The sequence below is a fragment of the Pinus tabuliformis genome, chromosome 2_2, assembly GCF_031772625.1.
Source record: "Pinus tabuliformis cultivar Carrire ecotype Pingquan chromosome 2_2, CPIR1, whole genome shotgun sequence".
NCBI classification, from domain to species: domain Eukaryota; kingdom Viridiplantae; phylum Streptophyta; class Pinopsida; order Pinales; family Pinaceae; genus Pinus; species Pinus tabuliformis.
Window position 1 is genome coordinate 1,289,629,080 of NC_142300.1, and position 18,644 is coordinate 1,289,647,723.

Consider the following 18,644-nt stretch of genomic DNA (forward strand, 5'->3'; position numbering starts at 1 on the left):
CCATCTTGTTGGTTGTTTTCTTGCGGGGTGATGTGGGTGATGATATGTTGAAGTTTTAACCCACAGTGTCTTTTTCTTTAATTCACCCCTTACTGGAGCTTGACTGTTATCTGGTGCATGTTGTGGTGCCTGTTGTGGTGTCTTATCTTCCAATATTACTTCAACCACTAAGCCCTCATCTGATGTATCAGCACCTATAACCTTTTCTGCTTCAGCCTCTATTTGTGTTTGATTGTCGATCATCAAAGGCTCATCATTTGATGTGTAAGTTTCATTAGAGCTTTGTGCTACTACCTCCTTAGTCTCTATTTGTGGCTTAATGGAAATATCCTGTAATGTAATTTTCTTCTTTTTATACCAAAGCTTCAGGAATTTCTTCTGCACATTAACATTGATAGTACCCACAGATTCCATCCAAGGATATCCCAAAACAACATCCATGTTATCCATATTTGAAGTATAAAAATCACCATGCAACACATACTTATCCATAGAAAGCTTCAAATCCTTATAAACTTGAACATCCTCATCATCAACTTGTGTGTTTTCAATGTGTTTGGCTAGAACTTGCAATTTTTTTGCCAAATTAACATTGATAAAATTATGCTTGCAGCTAGGATTTATAGACACAATCATCTTCTCCTTCTGAATCAATCCATGAACCTGCAATAAGGAGACACCAGTAGAAAATAACCCCTTACGTGTCTCATTCTCCTTTTTTCTAGCACAAGACCATTTGTCTAAAAGGACTCTTTCAAATTCTGCATCTGAAAGTTTGGTCAACTGCTTGTTGTCAAGTGAGAACCACCATTTGGCAACCTCATCTTTGAAATTAAGCTACATTGAAACCTTCCAAAGTGTCCCATATGTGAACTTTTGTCTCTCTATGAATTCTTCAATAGTGTTAAATACACATGGGTAGCATGAGAGATATGAAAGATAAAACATGCAGTACAATTTTTATTAACAACTGATATACATTTATAGTACATTGTTGTGACTGTTGGGTTTCACATCCCAAGGTCTATTGGACTACTTAGTCTATTCAGCTTCCACACTAACCCATTTAGGATTAGGTGTCCAACATTCCCCCCCTTAATCCGAAGGGTTATGTATGAGTCCAAGAAGAGAGTTGTAATACAAAATGTGCAAAAAATGCATGGCATCACTAGGCTGAATGTGCTCTATGAAATGTTGGTATAAAGGGCAGTGGTTTAAGGATGACCACCAACACTGGAACGCTTAGTGTAGTTCTCGGAACTCTTCCAAAACTGGCAAGAAGCTGAAGTCTTCTGCTAGAGGAAGTGATCCTATTGTTTTAAAGAGGGAAACCTTCAACCATGAAAGGGAGGTCTCACCCCGCATAAAAGGGAGAACTTCAACCTGAAAAGGGAAGTCTCAACCTGTGATGGTTTAAGGATGACCAACAACTCTGGAATTCTTAATGCAATTCCTGGAACTCTTCCAAAACTGGCAAGAAGCTGGAGTCTTCTGCTAGAGGAAGTGTTCTCAATTTTGTTCCTAGAATTCTTCCAAAACTGGCAAGAAGCTGAAGTCTTTTGCTAGAGGAAGTGTCCCAGATTGCCAACTGAAGGCATGTTCAGGGGCATCTTTGTCTCTGGCTACAACTCTGAAACTGGTGTGGCAAGTTGTGGCTCACGCTCGCTTGATGTGACTTTGAAGCTTGTAGATGACCATCATTTCCCCCCTGTCACATACAAGGTGAGATGATGGAGAAAATTCAACTGCAAGACTGTTCAATACTCTGGAACAAGTTCTGACATGTGTTTGGAATATCTTCTTGGCTGTTGATGCCCATTGCCAAGAAGCGATCCATCCAAGATGAATCTTTGTTCTTGCAGGACGTTTGTTTTTGAAGCATTTGTGTCAAGAATGACTGGTTTTATGACAGTGCTTACATGGATGAAGATCAAAACAGTGATCTTTCAGATGGCCAACTCGGTCACAGTGTTGGCATTTCACAATCTGTTGTTGTTGTTGTTGTTGTGGAAGAGGGGCAGAGTTTGGAATAGCTGAAGGTGAACTGTCATGAGGAGCAGGTGAACTGTCATGAATGAATCCAGCACTCTGAAACTAAATGGGCTTGGCATAGTCTGGAATATGAAAGTACAAGTCCCTGTCATATCCAAGACCAGTTCTGTGCTTGTTGTGGACAAGCTGTTCCCAAGGTCTGATGATGGGCTTGGGAAGTGCAAACTGAATTTCTGCATCTACATGTACAACTGCTGCTTTATTTGAATGAATGGTAACATTATTAACTTGCTGCTGATGGGTTGCAGTCTCAATGTTCTGAACAGAAACATGTCCAGAATGATGATTCCTCTGTTTTAATTCTTCTTGTTGTAGCTGAGATTCAAGCTGCAAAAAATCAATCTTTTCCTATGTATTTTGTAGACATGTCTGAATTTCTGAGAGAGATCCTATGCTGATTTGTAATGTGTCATCAACAGTAGATTGTATAAGAGTTTTCATGAACTCTAATACTTCACTGATTCTGGCCATTTTTCTTCAATGTCAGATTTACACCTTAAAAACTGATCACAATTATTACTTAATGTAGAAAAGTAATATCCACTCATAGTACACAGCAATATCTTGTATAAATGTGCAGCAAATGAATCAGGGAATCAATGCATATATATATGTTGACAGAAAATATAATGGGTTTTAAATATAATGCCACAATTGGGGCAGCAACAATTGCAAAATTGCTTGGATCCTTCAAGTACTCCTTTACTTTCAAATCAGAAATGATGGCTATCAAAACTTCAATAATTATAAAACCATGTCATGGGCATTGGAATGAATCTCTAGCACGCTGAAACAACAGCGATAGACCTCATTACATGTCCAAATACTTAGCAAATTGTATAGTGCTAGTCATATATACCATAGCATTTTACCATGACCTTTCAAGACCCTTCCAACTATCCACAGTTTCAGGAAAACCTCCAGGAGATTAGAGAATACTTGCCCCTGTATATGTAGCCAATTATTAAGGAGATTTGACTCTTTGACAATGATAAAATCTGCCCACAAAGGCCAACTCGAACACAAACTGATAGAACTTGATTTGAAGATGCTTTGAAACCAACTTTTCCTTTTGAAATAGGCTCCTCTTTGTCTAGATAGCTGTAAATATAGGAGCCTGAGCCACAACCTCCTGCACTGGAATTTTCTCAACGACCTCCACCTTCAACAGATGTCAAATGATGAAGAAATGGTTTAGAATATTGAAATTATTTCTGAATTTGTTGTAAAGAATGGGCCTGAATTTGAAAATATGGCTTGGGCTAAGCAAGCAGGTAATCCAAAGTTTTCATTTTTATTTGATGGAGCACCTAGCAGTGATGCGGCAATTGGATATCAGTATTTTCAGTGGATGAAAAAAAGTGGGAACTTCAAATAACTACAAGTGAGTAGGTGGAAAATCAGGGTCAATCTATACAACCATCAGAGACACAATATATCTTGGATGGATAGTTGGCATTCAGATCATCTGGGAGAAATTCGACAAACAGCAAAGTTTGATGACCAGCCAGGACTTGATGGCTGCAAATATTGCCCGTAATCATATAGGGCCAATATATGAAAAAACAGTAAAATGCTGCAGATTAGTGGATTTGCTCGAAAGAGTCAATCTCGTTGATACCAAAAGGCCTGGAAATGACTCCCTGTCGGATGCTACAAAACTGAATGTTCTTTGCAAGATAGAGCCACCACCACCTCGTGAGACCTAGACCGACTCGAGCTCGGAATCGTTCATTCATGCCGCTGATACCAAATGGGCAGCGCTAAAGTGATGAAGCCGTCTCTCTATCAACGCTTTCTCCAATTATTCATATGTGACATTGATATCTGGAGCTCCATAAGGATTTTAAATCTTCACCAGTGATTGACTCTAACCATGTCCTCTTCCCCTTTCCTTTCATTATTTATTTAGGAAAATAGGCGCTAACAAATCGATGAATCACTACTATATTTCCCGTGAAAACGTAGAACAAATCTATTTATATATCCACGGGCTTTAAGGCGACTATCCACAGGCTGGCTTTCAATTGGAAAGGATCGATCGAATTAGAGGTGGACCGAACTATATTTCTGATGGACCGTCTTCTTGATCATAAAGCGGAGCCGTGCCGAACTATTGTTCTGGCCTTTTCGTTTTCACAACTCTCCAAACATTCAAAACTGGATTTTCCAAACACCTGAAAAAGGAAACGCCTGAAAGAAATTTGTGTAATGTGGGTGCTCCGATACCATACTACAAGGCAGGCATCAAATAGCTCTGCCAATGGCTATGGGAAAACCTGAAATTCTCCAATGATTGAAAGCACAACAAATTAACCAATTCAAAGTTTCCGCCCTTATAACTGTTCAAATTGCGAGACCCATGTCCAAGATTATGCTGAATGATCAAATCCCAACAACTCACAACACGAATCAAACAAACTTATTTGTCAACGTAAGTCCAAGATGCAGGCTTACAGTTTCTTTGCACAAATACAACACAGTTGATTTCTTCAACCTACAAAAATCCAAGAACTCTCGATTCCCAACACTAACCTTCCATTTACAGAAAGAAAGGAACCCCACATTTCCTCTCACTCACAACAATCAATACCGTCATTGACCCGTCCTCACAACTCGGTATGAAGTTATAACAAGAACAACAACTATGACCAAGATCATCCGCCAAATAATCCGCCAGAATTGTTTCCCTCTCAAACAATTACACCATCAAAACTATTTATTTGTCCAAAGCCTTCCAAAGAATCAAGCCCTCAATTCTGATGATTCTCTATTGATTCAGAAACAAAAAAGCAAAGCAAAGACAGGTTGAAGTACCCAGAATTGTCAGCGTACTATCAAATTCTTGCATATAGAAAAGTGGTGTATACCAAAAACGCAGAGCCCCTTCAACGCATCCGTCTCCCAGGCATATACCACTCAATAATCCGTTGATACTACAAACGCATTCAATATCGAACCATAACGCATTCAACAGGAGCTGGACCAGTGTTCAAACAACGCTCATACCAGCGTTCAATTATCAGCATGTCAGGCCAGTTCAACGCACAACATTAATATTCAAACGCATTCAACTGTTATGGGACAACGTTAATATGATATGGACAGATGTGCAGCGCTGGCAGAGGTAGGTTATTTCAGGTCTGAGGGGAATAAGGCAGAGGCAGTGGTTAGAGATGTCAGTCAGCAGCGGATTTCAGGCAGAAGATTCTCAGGACAGAGCGCATGCAGTGTCAGGAGCAGCTAATTATATGGAGGAGCAGTGCAGGCAACGGTATTAACAGGTTGCAGCTAAAATTTAGCTGAATAAATATTCATGAATTTCATGGCAGAAATAAACTGCACAAAAAGGCCATAAAACAAATGGATCAAATTAATTATGCAGGGCAGGAATATGCCTGCTCTGATACCATGTTAAATACACATGGGCAGCAAGAGAGATATGAAAGATAAAACATGCAGTGCAATTTTTATTAACAACTGATATACATTTATAGTACATTATTGTGACCGTTGGGTTTCACATCCCAAGGTCTCTTGGACTACTTAGTCTATTCAGCTTCCACACTAACCCATTTAGGATTAGGTGTCCAACAAATAGTAGGGCTATCATCTCTCCCTATAAAGTTAAGAGCCGCAATGAAGAGTGTTTTGAAAAAAATTCACTTACTCGGTGAAAATTTGAAATGGCCACAATTCCATCAATATTGCTCAGAATCCCTATTATGACCTGTTTTCGAAAATGGAACAACCATTCTGCATCTTCTCATGTGGTAGAAATCCCGATCTAGGCACTGGAATTGCAGATCCGTGTTGCAACTGTCCCGCCAGCACAAAAATTGCTGAAAAATAGCTGATTTTAAATCAGCGTTATCTCCCTCATCCGAACTCCGATTCGAGTGATTTTTTTATTTGAACTTGGGTGTTTTTTCATAAACAATCTAGATATATAATTATATTCTGCAGATTTTGCACTAGAACATACAGATCTGCGCGCAAACTCGCCGCCCCGGAAAAAATGTCTGCAACCCAACTGATTTTTAATTCAGCAATATCTCCCTCATCCAGACTCCGATTCGGCCAATTTTTTTTTAAATCGGGTATTTTTTCACAAAAAATCCAGATCTGCAATTAGATTTTGAATATTTTGCACCAAAATGTACAGATCTGATTTGCAAACTCGCCGCCCCAAAAATTTTCTGCAAAAAAAAATAAAAAATAAAAAAATAAAAATAAAAATAAAAATAAAAAAAATTCTCCGCTTTGCCCAAGAAAGTTCTCTAACACCAATCGTTATATATCTAATCTACAAATATAAGGCAATGCAAATAAACCCCAGAATTAACAAGATCTTAATATAGATAGAAATGCTTCTTTATTGATCAAAACCCTTAAGGTAGGGTAACACCATACATTCACTCCTTAAGGAAGGAGAACACTCCACAAGCCATATGCCTGTTCATACAATATTCCTTAACATCCCTCAATGTGGAGTCTCTTGCCTCTATATAGGCCTCATACATACAATACCATGGGTCATTACCATGGTTCCCTCAATACCATCTATCTAATACCATGGGCTTATTATATTATTGGTAACTACTTGTGGTCCCTTACATGATACGAGTTACCCACCTTATTTATTACTATGGCCCATTCCATCATTACATTATTCCCTTGGGTACCTCCCTTTGTACCCCATATTATCCCCCCTAGGTATACTACATTCTTGTTATAGATCTGATATGAAAATATAAGACAATGCAAATAAACCCAAGAAAAACAAGATCTGAATATAGATAGAAATGCTTCTTTATTGATTAAAACCCTTAAGGTAGGGCAACACCATATATTCACTCCTTAAGGAAGGAGAACACTCCATAAGCCATATGCCTGTTCATACAATAATACTTGACATCCATCAATGTGGAGTCTCTAGCCTCTATATAGGCCTCATACATACAATACCATGGGTCATTACCATGGTTCCCTCAATACCATCTATCTAATACCATGGGATTATTACATTATTATTAACTACTTTTGGTCCCTTACATCATACGGGTTAACCACCTTATTTATTACTATGGCCCATTCCATTATTACATTATTCCCTTGGGTACCTCCCTTTGTACCCCATATTATCCCCCCTAGGTATACTACATTGTCCGTTGGGTAGCTCTTTTTTTTTTCATAACTAAAACGATTAATATATTGATAGATCAACGGTTGGGCCACAGCCTAATCAACCGACATTACATGGAGGCATGAGTGCACAACTCCATAATACACCAAGCAACCTTCCCTTCTTTGTTTTGAACCAAAAATGACCCAAAGTTTGAAGTCAGATTATAGCATTCCGTTGATTCCAAGACCAAAGGTTTGGGGTGTGCTGAATAGCGATGCGATCTATGGCATAAGTCACTTCAGAGCAAGTCAAGCGGGGCCGCCTTGTCCATTGGGCAGCTGAAATGCTAATTTGCTAATAGGCCCAATTGAAGGGAATTTATGAGATTTCACCATAGAATCCACATTGTTGTACAATCGTGCATAAGAGGACAAGATGTTGGCTATGAAAGTGTTGAGTTTTTTGTTTCTTTGTATAAGTATCTAGACTTCATCTGTTTCCAACTCAGCTTGTTATCTTTTTTTCTTAACCAACTCAGGTGATGCACCTCTGTACTTGATTCCCCATTCATGCACTGCAGTGATCGTTGTGTGAACAACTTTGACAATTTTTCATTCTCCCTTCATTTCTTCTACATGCCATGCAAGGGAACAACTACTTTGTGCACGGTGACCAACTCCTGATAGAGGTTCCTCATAGTTTCTCCCAATGCTAGTAATTCACCAAATATAGTTGTCTGAAGCTCTTCTAAGTACACCTATGTGGGAGCTATCTTCTTAACCTATGCCTAGAGTTGTTTTGTATCTATTGTCTAACAACTTCCAATTTCTTTTATATTTGTCTATTCTCGGCCATCAAATATTTTGTGTTTTCCTTATAATCTCTTGCAAAGGCCATATTGGTGGCGTCAATAGCTTCAGGATTATTTCTAGGGCCCATTCCAATAAACTTCTCCCTTATGAAAGCAGGATGTGTGAGGTCATCCAAAAAATGCTTCTTTAATGCTTACACAATTTTCTTTTGAATCTCATCATAAGTTAAGTTGCAAATATCCATAACCAAACTGTCATCAAGAGGAGAAATTTCCTCTTCATCATCTGGAGCTTGCCCTTTTGTACGAGGAGGGGGAGATTGAGGGATAATCTGTTCTATACAAGGAATAATATCAAAATCCTGATTCTGTTGTTCTGGATCTACCTCCATGTCTTGAATAACTATCAAGCCTTCAATCACCTAGGAAAGTTATTTGTCCTATTGTTGTTTGTTTTCTCATTCCTGTAGCCAATTTTTCTCTTCTTCTTCGGCTTGCTTAAGCATTATTTCTTCTTCTTCTTTTCTCCTAATTTCTTCTTCTTGCATCTGCCTTTCCTCTTGTTCTTTCTTCTCCTATTATTCCTTATGTATTTTCTCTTCCTCTTGCCCCTTTTGTTTCCTCTTTCTCTCTGCTACCATAGTCGCTTTCAAAATAGTTGGAACTGCTTTCAATTTACGTCTTTGCTCCTCTATTGGAGTATGTGCAATCTTCCTTTTATAATTTATGCTCACTGGGTTGCGCTTCTCTGATTGACCTGCTTCCGTAGTAGCTTCTTGTTATGGAGTCACATGTGATGGACATTCATGGCTAACTGGTGTGCAGGGCTTAAAGCATTATAGCAATTTTAGATCTTTTCCTCCTCTGGTCTAGAGTAGGTCCGACTTGGCCAATTGAAATGTATCTTGGCACATTACTACTTGCAAATTCTTCTAGGATCATATGGGTGGTACTCCATAATACCAAACCTAAATTTCTCCAAGTCATTACCTTCATTTTATGCAACCTTTAGATTCTTAATTTTGTAGGATCCCACCTACAAAGGAAAATTGGGCCAAGGTGCTTTCTTTTTCCTTTGCAAAAATGTTGATAATCTTGTGGAAAGATTGTATGCAATCTTATACATGACCAAATTATTAGTGGCATACCTCGATAGCAAATGTGATGTGTTGGGTGATTTATTTGTGAGTTAAATCCCTGTCATTAATTGTCAGCTTAGGGTTCACAGAAATGATGAGGTATATATGTACTATATGTACTAGGTGGTTACTTATTAGAATAGATTAATCTAATGTTGTTAAAACTAATTACCAAATAAGTGAAATCAATCTAATCCAAACCAAACCAAACATAAAAAAATTTAAATCACACTTGCATAAAGGAAATCACACTTGTAGAATTGGAATCACACCACACTTGCATAAGTGAAATCACACTTGTAGAAAGGAAAAGCACACTTGCATAAAATGAAAACACAATTGCTGAAAAGAAATGGAATAAAACAACTACACTATGTTACCAATATGTACAAAGGTGTGCAAAATGTGGTTAATGGGGGCCCTCCATTTCTTAACAAGCACACTGAAAAAACTATCACATCTTGGAGATCAAAGTAGCAGTATGTATTTCATAAAATTAGTTACAAGATATTACATTAATTCTCTATCCTCACTTTACAAATCACATCTTCGATGGAACTTGGAGCCTCTGTTGTGGGGAAAAATGCCTATGCAGGACGATCCTATCCACCTAAGGTGTGACAGTTCCTTAGCAACAAACGAATACAGCTACACTGGTTCCTTCCTTTATGACATGTGAAAGAGGGAAGATCGATAGACTTACCGTTGTCTTCCGTTTGTCCCTCGATCTAGATCCTCTTCTCTTTGGGTGTTCACAGCTACTTGCCTCCTCGCTTGCTCAAGAGAACAGCTACTTGATTCCCATGAGATCACAAGAGAACAGCTACATGTGACAAGAGAACAACTACTTGCGACAAGAGAAGAACACAACACAAAGGAAAATATACATATTCATAAATGATTCAGGATTAGAAGTAAATCAAATACACTAATGCAATCATACAAATACACCAGCATATAGGAGCAAACCAAGATAGCTTTATTGATAAGTAACAGGGTTCAGGAAGAGATACAACCCATAGGGCTCCAATCCAGCATCTCCTTCCCAGCAGAATGGAATTCCTTCTTCAGATCCCTTCAAAGCATTAAGCACCCAATGATCCAGTCTCAAACCAACAACAATTCTTTGCAATAACAAAATTCCAGCCTCTCGATCTCATGGAGGAGAGATCTATATATAGTTATTTTGGAGAGAGGATGAGTCAGCTTGAGATCTGACTAGTGTCCTCTCCCTCTCTCAGTTCTTGAGTCCACTTGGAGGTTCTTGCTTCCACTTGGAGATTTGGAACCTCTTACTCATCACCAGTGGAATTCCTTGATGCAAGTGTCATTTTGGAAGCTTCCTGGGCATTGACACATTGAGGAATGAGCCTGCCACTTGTCCAATTACGCTCAGCGCAGGTAGCCTTTGTTGGAGTTGACATTCAATGCAGGTAGATAGTGGAGTAGTTGACATTCAGCGCAGATGCTCAGTGGAGCAGTTGACATGATCCAGAATTGGCTTGTTTTTGAGTGTTTTCAGGTGGAGAACTTCTGTGAATTGCTGTGGTTAGTTAGCCTTGTTCCTCTAGGGGTAGGAACAACATGTTTAGGGACTTTGGATCCCTTAGATTATGGACATTTCATGCTCAATGCTGTAAGGCACAAAAATGTCTATAACAGTTGCCCCCTAAAGTATGAGGCTGCTTATTGGGTGAAATGCTTTATCCAGGAGGGTCTGAAGTTCATCCATTTGCTGGGAGGAGACCTGTAATAAAATACAATACAATACATTATGATTCATATTGCTTTCATGATCTAACTGAGGCGGGCATTCCCATGCTCAGCTTTATAAATTCATTTTTGTACATAGAACAGACGATTGTCTGATGGTAGACTGATAATTTTGGCGAAATTATCATCCTTTGAGTAGGATGATCATCTGCTGCAATGATGTACATGTCAAATGTTTTTATCTTTCCTGAATATATATCGCAGCCCGGATGGATGAAACTAGATCCAAGGTCTTCAAACTCGTTTGATCTTCACTCTAAGTACAAGTCGATCCATGTGAGAATTGCGCTGAAGTCGAACATGGAAAGACATCGCTTGATTACCGGTCAATGATGTAAACCGTTAACAAGCGCGAGAGGAATCACCGATAATGATAATGACCCTCAAGGTACTGCAGTACAATTCACGTGGTGTGAATAAAGGACTTGGCATCGAACACCACGCAAAATCTTCTGGTCGAAGGTCATTGATGTATACCTGTCGCCGGAAGTGAGAAACTTGCCATTGAGGCATGCAAGCTTCAAAGTACTGAAGGGGTTGTTCCTAGATCGACTTCTTGGATAATGAGCTGATGTCGACAAGAAGTGATCCGTCAAAGGAGGGCCTTAATGAATCCGACATCAGTGACACGGAACGGAGCTAATGATTTTAATGGAGGTGAAAACGATCTGTGACATATGATTTAGGGTGGCGGTCATGAATGGATGAAGGATAATGTATGGCAGTGGATGGGACCCGGTTGAATCTTTCTGAATGACTTCTCTTGAACATATGGCGACACTGATGCGATGGATTGGTAGCATTACCCCAAATATGGATGGTATGGCGAGACCATGGTGATGTGGCCGGTGAATGAGACAACCCAACCCGATTGTGGTACGGAGGAAAAGTGTCATGTTCAAGAGCGACCTGCTACCATCAAAGTTTTCTTTAGTTTTCTCCCAATTTTTCCCCAGTCATTGTTGACCAGTACCTCTTTATTTTTGTCAAGCTTGAGGAGGATAACATATGCTTGTTCTATAACCTACCCTTCGGGCAAGCCCATCGCTATGTTTTAACGAGCCTAGCGATAGTGAAACTCGTTCTCGTCTAAAGACAAGTTTGTCGCTATTTAATAATTTTAACGAGTCTAACGACAAGGATAACTCGGTCCTTTTCATTTTTAGAGAGTCTGAAAAGGTACATAAAGTTAACTCCAAAATTCCTTTTTCGTCATCTAATCCCTTAAGTCCGAAAAAGTATAAAACAATACAGAAGGGATGAGTTTTCGATAACTTTAACGAGCCGAATAAAACAAGCGCTCGATCTTTTTGTGCAATAATCCCTCAGGTCCAAAAAGATTAAAATCTAGAGGAGGGATAGCTCTTCCTGTCCTTTAACGATCTGGAAGGCCAAAACTCGGCAATCTTTTCATATTTTACAAGTCAATTTGAAAAGAGCTTAAAGAAGACTCGTCTTTTGAGGAACGAGTGATAAACAGGGATAGCAACTGATTCCAGGTACAGGTTGGAATTTTCCAATCACGGCAGTGTCACAAGGATGGCTAGGTGAAATCACTCTTCGCAGCTGTTCCTCAAAATGGGTAAACAATCATATGGAGGTGAACGATCGGCCAAATGAAAAGTGGAGGTGGCAGGTGCAAACACGACCAAGGCTTTAACGGCTGATGATATTACATTCACAGTGGTTATTTACCAGGATAGGTTCATTTTTTAATGAGCTTGAACTCTGGAGGAAACTCTTGCTCACAATCGCTTTTCTATTTTTTAACGAGCATAAATTCCGCGTTAAAACTGCTCGATATCGCTTTTCTATTTTTTAACGAGCATAAATTCCGCGTTAAAACTGCTCGATTACCCAGTCATATGATAAGAGTGTCTCATCAAGATTCTATTTTTTATGGAGCTTCATCTCACTAAGCTTTGCTCCCGATCCTTTCTTTATGCAAGTTTGGAAACGACTAATCCTACGAGTTTAAAGGGTTAGAGGTCCTAAAAATTTTAAAAATAAATAGTTGCCTCTTGCTTGCACTCCGAAAGGTTTGCATGCCCCCAGGTATAAAGTACGATTTCAAGGTTACCCCTCAATTTTCAGATAAAACATCTGTTTTACCGGGAGAGGCCTACCTCTTTCAGGTTACCCAAAGATTGTCTCGTTATTCTTTCAAACAAAACACTTCCTCGGCAATGTCTACCGAAATAGACAAGGGTGAATGACTCTGGCGCCAAACACGTAACTTTGACAAAAGAATCCTATTCTAGAACAACCCCTCTTCCAATCACGGACGGGGTACGAACTAGTCATATTCTCCCGCGGAAACCTACTCTATACCCAAAGTTTTCCTGCCGAAGCAGGCCAGGACGCATGCCCCCTGGGTTCCAGTCATATCCTCCTGGATTACTCGCGCTCATCAGGAGGACGGACCGTGGGTTGAGACACTTCTTGCATGAATAGACCATTTAGGGATGGTATATGACTATTTGCGATGCGTGATCCGGGGAATGAAAGTTGGTCTACGAGCTTGACCATTCTTCCTTCATGCGGAAAACACATTACTCTAAAGAGTGAGGAGACTATAGCTCCCATGCAATATATATAGTCTCGTCCAAGGAGTAGGTTATAATCCAAGGGTCCTTGAACGACCATCACGTTCATTTGAACGGTCTTCCCTTTCAATGTTATAGGCACATTGGGGAGGATCCCTAAAGGTCGACTGGTTCCTTTATCAAAGCCCGATAGACTTCTCATCTCAGGCAAAAGCACTGGCGAACCAAGCGCTTTCCAAGCAATAGAGGAAAGGATACTCACAGATGCCCCCTCATCAATGATAGTGCCAGCCATTACCATTCTGTATATTTGACAAATAATTCTGAATGGTATACTGGCTGGCAACCGGGGTCTGCCTAGTTGGTTCCAGTCAAAGGACACAACTAGGTTTCTTGGTGGTGGGACCGAATATACGGCCGGATATCGCTCTGACGAACTTCCTTCCTGCGATAAAGGAATGGTGGCATTGCCCCCTTGATCATCAGAGTCAGTGCTGATGAAGAGAATCTGGACGGTGTCGTCTTTATTCTCCTCTATGATGGTGTCATTCGAAGATAGAGCCTCTGAAGGCAAAACCGGGTCAACTGCCGTATCAACCTTTTGACTTTCGTCAGGCATGGATCTAGACGGTTCATCTTCAATGACAGGTGCTTCGGCTGACCACCTGGGTGGGTCAGCCGGATTTTCAACTAGTGAGGGACTTGGCAGGAGTCTTTGATATCCAGGAGGGAGATGCGCTCGTAAAATCGGGCGATCTTCCAGAACTCTTTTTGCCTCGTCTAAGAAGGGACAACGGTGGATGGTGTGATCGCCTTCACACAGTCTGCAGGGAAATTTAGCTTTCTCGCTTTGTCTTGGGGCTTCACTCCCACTAGTTGACGGTGAGTAGTCGACATGGCTATCAGAGGTCGATGCTACCGAATTGGGCAAACGAGGGGACCAGTCCCTTAGTATCCGGGGGATACAGGGACAATTTCTATGGAAGTGGTCTCCCTGGCATATGACGCATGGCGATTTAGGCCTTACGAGTGTTGTGTGTGGATTTTTGTTAGATGACATGTGTTTGCCCCCAGTCGCCTTAGGCTCCTTCTTCTTCTTTTCTTTCTTCTTCTTCTCCTTCTTCTCCTTAGGAACCTAGTTTTTTGTTCGACCAGCTCCGTCAAGCGAAGAGGAAGGAGGGGAGGAAGATGAAGTGGAAGGCTGGGAGGCAATTCTTGTCTGATCTAACTGTTGACTCGACTGTTCAGGAATGGTGGTATTCTGAACGACATTGGTCGAAAAGAGCCAAACTGGTAGGCCAATTGTCAGTCCTAGAAGCGACAATGTGGCCATGTGGGGCGCACCAACATCTCCACAAGAGGAGAATGGACTAGGATTTCCACTGAGAGGAATTCCTTGGTTGGTGTGCTCCATCTTTTCAACCTAAAGATCAACGCAGGATTAAAGGGTGATTGTTCCGTTTAAAATAAATTGTTAACGACGCTTTAGACACAACTTGCTTTTTCACTTTTAAAGAGTCGAGAAAAAGCTAAAGATGACTCTAGTCTCCTTCGATGTTTTAACGAGCCCGAAGTGACAAATGCTCGGATGGACTTTTTCTGTTATAGAGTCTGAAAAAGGCCAAAAGAAACTGCTCTGGAGATCTAGGCAGAGGGTGTGCCAAACTTTTCGCAAAACCGCAGAATACTTTTTAGGGTACGGGCGGTCGATCTTCGTGAATGCTGTGTTCACTGCATTGCGATCAGTAGGGCGGCCGACACGGCTTCCTAAGGATAAAAGATATATGCCTATAGGGGTCTCCCAATATATACGTGACGGTACGTGGGAGCACAATCCGTACTAGCGCTATCGTCCCTTAGGAGGAATCACCCACCTTCCACGAGATCGACAGTCACTAGGCTTAACGACGCCGGAACACGTCTCTAGCCTAGACCTCTATGTTGTGCGTTATGTTACAAAGCATTGTTAGGTTCATTCAGTTTATTTTAGGTTGATCTTTTTAAAGTTTGCCTTTCAAGGTTCACCACGAGATGTATGATACAAATTCCTAAATGAAGTCTAAGATGATAAGCAAGCTTTATTATCTTTTCAACTTTGAAAATCCTAGCTACTAAGGGAAAAGAAAGACACTATCTTTTCTCAAAGAGCAATCAGCACACTCTAATGCACTTTCCCTAAATCCAACATGCAAACTATCAAATGCAAAATGCACAATGCAGGTGTTTGTTTTCCACTTTCTTAGTATAAATGCCTACAAAGAAAGCTTTTTGCACAACTTTGAATTTGCTTTTAAAATGATCAATACAAACAAGTTCACTTTTTTCGAAATCAGAGAAGGTAGAAGAGATTACACTACTTAACGATTTTCAAAATAAAGACTTGTTTTGACACTTCAAAAGAGACAAATTCAAACCAATAAGCAAAAGTAAATCTATAATCAATCTACAAACAACCAATGAACTCTCTTCTAAGATCACAATCAATCAGATCTGAATCAAAGGCTACAGGATGACTACTTTACTCATGCAAAGGAAAACTGTAAATGACGCCACAAACACATAAAAACATTCACAGTCTTTTTGTACAAAAGGAGGCGGAATCTAAGCAAAGAAAAGAAGTTATCAGACTGGTACCTATGCTGGTTAAAGGCTGCAAAAAACAGAGATCAAAACAGGGCAACAGAGAACAGAGAACCCCAGCTGCACAAGGCCAAACTGGTTCAGCGCAACCTCAACACTGAGGATTTGACATTCAGCGCAGGTAGCCCACACGGGACCTGCGTTGAAATGCAGACTGCCTTCACAGCAGTTGCGCTGAAGGAGAAACTCTCGTTTCCCCTGGGTTCTGGGTCATAAAATGCTCAAAAATCAACTGTTTCAGGCCAAATCAGAAACACAAGCAAGGTATAAACAGAGGGATGCTTTGAGAGGGTACTAAAGACTATCACAAGGATCATCAAATCATTTATAGATCCATTGTTTAGATCATAGACAAGTCCAGCAACTGGATCAAAGCAGCAACTTTCTACTTTGCATCCGGGAAAGATGCAGTTCAATAGTTGCTGTCAAGTCTATGAAGTAAACAAATGACAGAAACACAAATGAAATGAATAAACAAATTCTCCCCAGCGGAGTCGCCAATTTGTTGTGGGGAAAAATGCCTATGCAGGACGATCCTATCCACCTAAGGTGTGACAGTGCCTTAGCAACAAACGAATACAGCTACACTGGTTTCTTCCTTTATGAAATGTGAAAGAGGGGAGATCGATAGACTTACCGTTGTCTTCCGTTTGTCCCTCGATCTAGATCCTCTTCTCTTTGGGTGTTCACAGCTACTTGCCTCCTCGCTTGCTCAAGAGAACAGCTACTTGCGACAAGAGAAGAACACAACACAAAGGCAAATATACATATTCATAAATGATTCAGGATTAGAAGTAAATCAAATACACTAATGCAATCATACAAATACACCAGCATATAGGAGCAAACCAAGATAGCTTTATTGATAAGTAACAGGGTTCAGGAAGAGATACAACCCATAGGGCTCCAATCCAGCATCTCCTTCCCAGCAGAATGGAATTCCTTCTTCAGCTCCCTTCAAAGCATTAAGCACCCAATGATCCAGTCTCAAACCAACAACAATTCTTTGCAATAACAAAATTCCAGCCTCTAGATCTCATGGAGGAGAGATCTATATATAGTTATTTTGGAGAGAGGATGAGTCAGCTTGAGATCTGACTAGTGTCCTCTCCCTCTCTCAGTTCTTGAGTCCACTTGGAGGTTCTTTCTTCCACTTGGAGATTTGGAACCTCTTACTCATCACCAGTCGAATTCCTTGATGCAAGTGTCATTTTGGAAGCTTCCTGGGCATTGACACGTTGAGGAATGAGCCTGCCACTTGTCCAATTACGCTCAGCGCAGGTAGCCTTTGTTGGAGTTGACATTCAACGCAGGTAGACAGTGGAGCAGTTGACATTAAGCGCAGATGCTCAGTGGAGCAGTTGACATGATCCAGAATTGGCTTGTTTTTGAGTGTTTTCAGGTGGAGAACTTCTGTGAATTGCTGTGGTTAGTTAGCCTTGTTCCTCTAGGGGTAGGAACAACATGTTTAGGGACTTTGGATCCCTTAGATTATGGAAATTTCATGCTCAATGCTGTAAGGCACAAAAATGTCTATATCAACCTCCAACTAACAACTAGCCACTAGCTACCGCTAACCTCTAACCACTAGCTACTAACCCTTTGTATGAAGGGTGCACTCCTATTTATACAAAAATTAAGGATAACTATTCAATACATATAGATCGTTAGATCTCTCCTAAATCCACATTTATCTCTTTTGGTTACAACCAATCTCTTGAAAATGTAAGATACAAATCTTCTTAAAATTCTCTCATCCATGATTCTTCTCCTTTGGACGTGCATAGTTAACAATCCACATCTTCTACAATTATTCCACAAATCCTCCATGAGTTGGAATTTGAAATTCGAATTTGTGTTTGGATGGCCAAGTAGGACCCTTCTAGAATCTCCAAGTAGGCCTAGAATATCATGAAACTCATAACACTTTTAGATATATATGAAAATATGTTAATTTCCTAACATTTAATCACAAATTAATGTATAATACTTATACCCATATGATTATGAAAATGGTTACTAATGTAGGGTTATGGAGTTACACAGTTACGCAATGAGGGTAAAATGATGGAAATGAAGGTGAAAATGGATGACATTTTGGAGACTTAGCATGATGACTTCTGACAACTGGACACCATGAGGTAAATGCCATCAGGTGAGGTAAACCAATCAACAAGTTTTGCCACTACATCCATAGCCTCTTGAGACAAGAAAAGTGGCTCTTCCTCAAAAATCATTTGGTACAATATTATGAGGAAGTGATCACCCATATTCTCCATGACTCCTCTATAACTACACTCTAAAAGAAACTTGTAATAAATATGAACAACAGGTTATTTTGGTGTCCAAGTCGAGCTCATGACACAGAAAGAATTTCGAGCACATATACCATCCAATAGGTATGTAGACATATAGAATATGACATGTTTTCCCTTAAGAGGATTCGTTACATTAGCCACATGGATCTTAAGTTGTTGAGCCAAAAGATCTAACCAGTTGAATACCTTTCCCTCATTAACAATCTGATGAAAAATATAACCCAACCTTTAGGAAAG